Here is a 9,151-nt window from a genome sequence, read left to right on the forward strand (position 1 = left end):
TACCTGTATATGTTAATTAGTCGCTACTTCGTGGATTTTCGTTTATCGCGGGTGGTTTTTGTCCCCATTAACCACGATAAATGAGGGATTACTGTACTGTATTTCTTTATTTCTCCTGGATTTTTTTTTTATTTCTCCCTACATGCCATGTATGAACTGGACATTGATATAATATAGTAACTATAACTACGAATCTACACACACACACACACACACACACACACACACACACACACACACACACACACACACACATATTCACTAAGTACATTTAAATTACAAAAAAATAAATGAATACACAAAGTCTCAAGCATGGAAAAAATACAAAAAGAGCAACAACAAGGATCACCTACAAACATTCATTTTGGCTAGAATTAGTGCCACTGTACGCTCTGCTTTGAACCATTGTAATTCCTCACTAATGCAAGTGTGAGTAACAGGTACAGTGGGCTCCCTTAATTTGAATAAAAATATCAAATCACCCAGCAGCTGACAAACCACACCCATCCTCACTGTTGCTTGTCCTCATTACAGGTGCCAGTAAAATAAAAAACAAACTGTTGTTTTATATATATATATATATATAGAGAGAGAGAGAGAGAGAGAGAGAGAGAGAGAGAGAGAGAGAGAGAGAGAGAGATGTATACAGAGGTGGATATTGGGTAAGCATTGGCAGAATATCCGTCATGCCTGTTTTGCTGACATAAATTTCCCACCTCTATACACGGGGACGGGGCAAAGGTGGAAGCAATTATTATGATGAGGAGACTCAAGGGCAGGAAAAAGCTTCTGAAACGGGAGGAAACAATTACTGGAAAATAAAAGCATTCATGACAACATGAAAAAGAGGACTTAAAATGTGAGAACTTAACAAACATCGAGACATGACAGCACCCCTCCCTGTAGGGACGTCTCCAGATGGCCCTAGATTCTGCCAGCCACAAAGTCCTTAACTCATCAGTGGCAGCCATTTTCAGACCAAATAATAAAAAATAAGTAGCCGAGTCTAAAAAGGCATCAAAATATGACTGGAAGTGAATCAATTCATCAAGTCTTTATGCTCAATGAAACTTGCATGCAAGAATCCAGGATCTCTCCCGCGGTCTGTACCCGTCCTCGTTACCTAGAAATTGTTGACCACATCCACGCTTTTTACAGCCAAAAGTCTTTTCACAGTATTAACAAGTATAAAGGCAGTGGCTTGTCAGAGGGACGAGGGAACTCTGATTAACTGGCTTAATTTTGGAGATGCAGAAGGTGGGGTGAACCAGGAGAGACCTTGGAAGACGGAGACGAACAGAGACAGGGTTTAACACTTGGTGCTCAGTCAACTACTCCATGTCTATAAACCTTTGAGTCAAATGTCTACTACTTTTAAGACCCACAAACTGAAGGTAACATTTCAATAAAATGGCTGCCATTTCTATAAATGCCCTATTTCCATAAAACATCTTAAATTTAACCGGAAAGCACCTACTCACAACTTCACTACAAATACAGTGCTGATAAATAAAAGCAAGATGATAAAGTCCTTGGCATTGTCTCAATATTCAACTAACTGTCCTTATAATGGGATTTTTTTTTTTAAATCATCCATTCATCTCGAATCATGTTCACAACAAGTGAATCGCATGAAATGCACACCCTGGCGATGATGTCTGTTTACAAAGTTGCTAATGTGTGTGTTAAAGATGGTATCCACGCTAGACTTGTTAACCTATTAAGTGTATCTGTCACATGACAGTGTCAACAGTGTGACAGGCTTTTCCACCGCCGGTCTGCGCTCATACTCTTGACTGTCAAATGAAGCCGTCCAACGTTTCACAGAAGACGTTTTCTGTTGGGTTTGGGTAGTTCACTTTTATTTACAACGTGGAAACATATCAAACATCATTTGTGGATGGAATGAAAGCCATCGAAGAAAGGACAGCTTTTGATGGTCAAGACAACATGGAAATATTTTTTTCTTACATAAATACACATTTTAGAAGCATTTGGAGGAGTTTGTCTTCAATATGCTATAGTGTATCTCCATTTTAATCATTGTCAGAAAATAAATACATTTATTTACTTCACGAGCAAAATTAACAATCTGAATCTGGACATGTTCAACAAATAATACTTGAATGGATCAGTGTTCAAGAACCATATGAGTTGCTCATGGGCGTGTTCGAAAAATAGCTCGTCTGCAACGCAACGTTTTGATTTTCTTGGAATGGTGTGGAACACCATTTTCAAGAAATTAATAATCATCATGATCAGTTTTCTCACATATCTTTGCTGTCCAGTGAAAACCCCCTATGTCCAAATATGGTCAAACTACATTTTTTTTTTACAAATCCAAACAAAAGGTCCATCCCCACTTCTATTATTTTTATGCAATTGTAACCAATTTAAAGTGGTCGAAATCGCTTGAAAACAAAAGCATTGCCGCACCTGAACGCAATTTATATCTGAGAATCATTTATCCCCACCGTGTTCTCGTTCTGCGGAAGGTGTGTAGAGTAATTGTCACCTGGATTGAACATATGGATGATTTTTAATAAAGCAATGTATATTTAAGTTGTCTTTTTTTTTTGGTCAAAATCAATCGTTATAACGCCTTGCTGCAAAAGGACCCTTGTGAGCCATGGAGGTACGTTAGTCTCAGTGGAATATTAATATCCATTTGTTTGATCATTGTTTTATTGAATGCATCACTCCTGCCTTACGACCCTTAAGAATGAGATTATGATGATGACATAGGGCAGCCATTTGCTTTTGTGATGTATTAAAAGCCTTTTTTTACACGTTAGTGGCTTGGCATGTCGCTGGCTTTGTGTTGATATTGTTTTAATCAATGCCAGCGTAATAAAGTAGTGATTTTTTAAAGCAGATTAAATTTGTGATAGGATGCAATTTGGGGGGTGGCGTTGTGTTTATGTGAGTGTGCAATGGTATAGGACAGCAATATTAGGTATAACATATCTTGAACAAAGCGATCTCATGGGAACTCAAACAAGCTAGTGTTTCTTTTTTTTTTTTTTTTTTTTTTTGATATCCTGAAAAGGATTCCACTCGACACCAATGATGCATGAATGCCATTCATTATGAATAACATATGATGAATGGTAATTCGAGTGTAATTTCAGGAGATTGTAGAAAAACTTCTCGCCATTTAAATGAATCAGTACCCAAGAAGTAGCAGTTTGGAAATGCATCCATGTGCCACAGTGCAAAACCTAAAAATACTTTAATTGTCTTTATGGGCTGTGCTTTTTAAAACATGTTATTTTATAGGTTTTTTTTTTTTTTTTTACTGGGCGAGGTATCAGTTCGCTTATTTGAATGAAACGGGGTTAGCCCCTTAAAACAGGGCGGGCTAATTTCAGCAAGATATGAAATATATAGGGTGGTTAAAGTAGAATTAATATATTTCTTGATCTTTGGGTTATTTTGATGAAAGTATGTCACAGACATGCTAATAAAACAACTGGTACCAGGGAATTCTTTAAGGCAGACCTACTTTTCAAAATCTGGGATGATTACTGTATTGACAAATATAGCAAGCTATTGAAGTCAATGAAAAAGAAAGCACCAGCAGAAGTATATGACAAACAAGGCTTACTGTAGTATTATGCCAGAATAGTCACAACCGTGAAGGGTATGCTGCACGCTGCTATGGCTCTGAAATGAATACAATGGTGACCTAAGTCTCCAGAGCCGGAGAGAGCGGACATCACAAAAAGTATGCATTCGTTACAAGAGTATATGTTTTTAAAAAAAAACTTCCTCTACTACATTATAAATTACACAAAATCTGTGAAATGATAAATACCTAGTGTCTTCTTTTAGTATATCCTCCATTATCAAAGGGTAGAACAAAAATGTGTTTGTGTTCCCCTACTTCAATAATGAATGTGCCACTGCCTCTTTTACGGTGAACTCGCGCCTGTGACTCTCCCCTTTTTCGCTTGCTGTCCATGGGGAAGTTAGCATTTTTAGAGCTGGGTATTATTTTTTTGATTTACAAGTTGAAGTATTTTAATACATTGCTGTGCCATAGAATTTGTGTAGGGGTTTTGACGGGAGGGCGTTGTTTTCTGCTGTTTTGTGATTGAGACGATTCAACGCAACCAACACAAGAAATCCTTCTGTGCGTTATCAATATTCTTAAACACAACGCAGTCGGACACCATTGGTTACATATGCCATACTGTGATGCCTCCAAAATGATGAAAAAAAAAAACCCAAAAATATTTTTGGGGAAAACACACTAAGACCTCTGTTGAGCAAAGCACATACGACTCAAAGTCTCAAAGTTGTTTACACGTTTACAAATATGCGACCCCCATCTGTAGAATGATACATGATATTCCTTCCATTCGATACATTCCTTCCATTTACATAGTATCTGCTCATTCAGAAACAAACACTGTCATGTTTTCAACACATTTCATTGCAACATCATTCTTTAATAGTCTGTACTCTGCTGTCTCCATGAATCTTAGACATTACAGATGGCACGCGACATACCGTGGATAGATGGATGTTATCTGTCAAAAAAAAAAAAAAAACTGGTGGCAGTCTGCTCTGTGTCGAATATGGTCTATGGTCATTGTTAGACTCCGAATCGGTAAAAGTTATGAAATGTTCTCTTTGCCAAATGGGTTACTGAGAAAACCATAAGGCATCCTTAAGTGCAGAAAATAGGAAATCATTGCACTCCCTTGGACTCTTTGCAGTAAAAGCACAATCAGAGATGACTATCAATCCAGTGAACTGGAGAAGAACATTCAGCCAAATGCCTTCCATGAGACTTGAGATATTCATCTTGCGGGAGTGCAAAGCTGCTTTTGTCACCCAGCAGCTCCTTCTTTGGTTAGCGGCACTTTGGACGGTTCTTCGTTTTTTTCCTCACACTGGAGTTAGCAAATGGCTGTTTTCATTGATGGGTTGGCATTTGGCCCCAGTATCTCATTCAAGAGAAATGAAACTGAAATCAATATACCTGCTTGAGTGCTCACAATGCTGCACCTACTTTGTAAACATAACATTAATCTCAGCTAAAGATCAATTAACCCTTTCAGGGACAGTTACTACAGTGGACGGCTTATCATGTTATCGGGTTACAGGGAGCATGAAAGCGTTGAACTCCAATGATCCACTAATGACTCACTCAAGCAGAAAATAGCAGGTTGTCCAAGTTCCCTTAATTCACCATAAATCTAAAACGGGGGTCAAATCTCCTCAAAGCTCCTCATAGCATTGTCAAACAACAGTTTGTGATTCTAAGAAATAGGATGCAAATCTGCCATGGTTGAAACCTTAAAAGGAATACAGTGGTGTGGACAGCCTTAATACGACCATGACCCTCCAATTGGCTGAAGAAGCATTAACAGGCTCGTGAAATGTTTGCATCACTTTTACCTTTGTCCCACTTTGTGAAGTGATTAGCATAGGAATCGCCCAATTCCTGCAAGGTAGGCTGTAAATCATCCGAGCTGTCATTGGGCTTTAACAAACTCACCACACTCCCTTATTCACACATTTTGCGCCGGTAATGTGTCTGTCCTCTCCATGGAAACCTGAAAAACTATGTTATAATCGTCTGCCATTCAAAAAAAGCTCCCCATATTTATCTTTGTTGATGAAACGGCAGACGAGTATAATAGCACCTAATCTGTGTCAGCCATCTGGATTTTACAAGCTTGCTTTTCAATACGCTGTACAATTCATCTGTTCTTTGCTGAAGATCCCATTTTTGGAATAGGGCCTCGTATTCATTCTACGTATTCAATTTATAAATTGTGATTAACTGGTACGCCAATCGATTAATTAATGTCTAATGCAGACAAAACTGACGATGGAAGACTGAGGGCCGAATCCCCAAGGAATGAATTACTGATAGCACCGTGAATTTTCACCTCATTTGCACCCGCAGTTTGCTCCATCTTAATGACATATTCACAAAGGATATTGTGCGAATGATATACCAGCGCTAAAACACACCCACAAAGTTTGATAGCCACTGGTGCACCGAGAGGCATTCTGCCTGGCATCTCAGTTAGTGAGGCCTTTCACCATCTGCACGTACTTTGTCAGTTAGATGCTATCTGATTTACCAGTTAGCAGCATGCTAAAGCCAATCCAGTGCACCCGTGGCTCCCTCAGAGCTTCAAGTTCATGAAATTCACCATTTGTTACACTGACCATTTTGATTGGGATTCTTCAGAGCACATCTTTGTTTCTGTATATTAGATGTTTACAAATTCCTGTGCGTGTTTGGAGATCTCAGAAGACAGGAAACAGTCCATTAAAGAATGGAAGCTGGTCAAGACTGGAGGCAGGAGGAAGGCAAAGCTTCGAGTGGCGATCACTTGGGGAGTTCACAAAAAGGCTCTTTTTGTTTTTTTTTGTCCCTGAACGCTATGGGCTCTATTTTGACACTAGAACATTTTCGAGAAACACCATCTTTTTCTTTTCTAGGAAAAAATATCTTTCTACTTCGACCCTAAGAACAGAACAGATCATTGTTTTTTATCAAGAATTGATTGAGCAAAATGACTAATTTGATGGACATAACATCTTCTGCAACTTCCTTGTCTCATTTCAACTCAAAAAATAGCCATTCAACTAAATAATTTTTTTTAAGTACTTTAACTCAAAATTTGGGCAGAGCACGGATAATTTTGCACGTATTCATTGTTAGAAATCTTGGCACTTGTCACATGGTGACATGCATACATTTTTACATCAGAATGGAAACATATGGTGGTGATTCCTGGGGTCTTTTCTGAGGGTTATGCACAAAATACATAAATCACCAATGAACGTCCCATCACGCACTCTCGGGAGACCGCTGTTGAGCTATTTTGGGGGCTGTTCTAGATATTTCATTCTGAAAACCCAGAGGTCTTTTATGTATGAAGCTTCTATTCTTAAATAAGTGGGAAGAAAATGATAAAAGTTGGTTTGGTGTTACTTTTGCCAGAATTAATTGTGGCTTGTTCTCTGCGATGCATGGATACTTGAGGGCATAGTAACTTTTTCCTTTCTAATTCTCATCATCACATTCTGCATAAGTCGCTAGTCATTCGCAGGGCACTTCGGGACAAATAACCTGCAGTCATACTCACAATTGAATATTTGGAGCAGGCGTCACCACCGTGGTGAAGGCTGCGAGACATATACATTTAAATATGAAGTGTCACACTTCACTTTTTAGCACAAAAGTCTTGAATAGTATTTATTTGAGGTTGGGGTGCGATTCTCTCCACAATATTTTATATTATAACAATTCAGAGGGCTACGATTTAATGCATCATAATGTGTCTTGATAAACCTTGAATAGATGTCTTTTTTTAACAACTGCATGCATAGTTATTAAAGTACTTATAAAACAGTATTTCTAATGACCCAAACCTATGATTAAAATACATTTTGATTTTTTTCTCAAGGTAATTTCTGTACAAGTGAGAGAAATCTTCCCCCTGGTACGCTAGCTCATTCACGAGTGCATGCACACTTGCAATATATCTAATAATGAATGCAGGCCCTCCACTCGCTGTTTATTAATGATTGCAGTACTAACACCTTGCAAAATAGAAATAAAAAGAGTGATTGGAAATCATGAAAGTTGCAGTAGTAAAGTGCTGCGTTCCGAGACAGACACACAAATAGTCCGAAGCCTGAATGAGGGCTGATGAAGACTGATCAATTAGATCTGTCTCAGTGTGGGTGCACAAAAATCCTATCGACTAGTTTGAAACAATCTTCCGCTCTATTTGTCATTTGGCTTAACTGTTAATTCAATTTTTATTCTTAAATATACGGGAGCTTTGTTTTTCACAGAATGAGCAACTAATGGCAACAGGAAGTTGAATGATTTGAAGATTACAGCCACAACATCCATCCATCCATCCATCCATTCTCGATATCCCAAATAGGGTTGCAGGTATGCTCAGCTGGCTTTGGGCGACAGACAGGGAACACCCTGGACTAGTCACCAGTCTATCACAAGGCACATATAGACAAGCAACCATTCATACTTACAATTACACCTATTTTAAAATTGGAGTCATCAAATTAGTGCCAGAGTACCCGTGACTGTTTTACACACAGTGTGTGTCTCGGCTTACTGTGGGCCCTTGGGATTTAAAAAAAAAAAAAAAATGTTGCTTAAAAATCTGTAATGATGACAAATGTTGAATACCGGTTTAATCAAGGTTCACTGTAATAATGTTGGCGTTTAAAACAAAAACCAAATGTGACATGGCTTGTCTTCAGCTCAGCTTGTGATGGTAATGTAATACTTTGATCTGTTGTCCTTCAGGCTGGAATGAGCGGGACAGAGGTTTGCTTATGATCATGCTTTGGATCACCTAAGGGAGGAGTGGGCAGTTTGAGCACAGAGTGCATGGCGCCAACGTCCCAGACACATCTCAGAAAGAAGTAGAAGGTCTGGATCAATAACATAAAGCCAATATGTTGTTGAGTTGCAGTGACATTAATTGCTGGTATTACTCATTAGTAGCACTTGTGACCTCACTGAATGACCGAAAGTGGTGCAATTGCAGGTACAACAGTGAGTAAAATCAGAAAAGCAGAAAAAGACCTGTGAAATAAAGACGGGGTCCCTGGAGTAATGGCAGCAGTCTTGTCAGTACAACAGATGAATGGAAGTAGAACAGCAGGCAGTTAATTGAGCATAAAAAGGCAAATACTGCATAGGCACAAGAATAGCACACGGCAGGAAGCTCGACCTCACACGGAAATTGTGAGTTGATTAGGAGCATGCACACTCACTCAATTTGAGTTTTCAACCAGTTTAACGTACACTCACAGGCCATAACATAAGGCACACTTGCACAACATGCAATACAAAGCGCTGTCAAAACATCATAATCGTGCTCACTGTCATTGACACCTTCATTACATTGTCATTTCCTTGTGTTTACTTCCCGATTTCTTTATGCCCAATGCAATACGCTGGCTGTCATATTTTGAGCATTTATAGTTATTATTATAGTTATTGAATTGTATTCCTGATTTTTTTAAAAATTCTTCATTGATTGATTAATTTCTGACTAGATGAATAAACACAGAGCCAGCTCAAATTTGTCTACGAAAATGTGAATTCTATTTGAAAATTCATCATTACTGCTTAGAT

Source organism: Hippocampus comes, unplaced genomic scaffold, assembly GCF_001891065.2.
Source record: "Hippocampus comes isolate QL1 unplaced genomic scaffold, H_comes_QL1_v1.1 scaffold147, whole genome shotgun sequence".
Classification (NCBI taxonomy): Eukaryota; Metazoa; Chordata; class Actinopteri; order Syngnathiformes; family Syngnathidae; genus Hippocampus; species Hippocampus comes.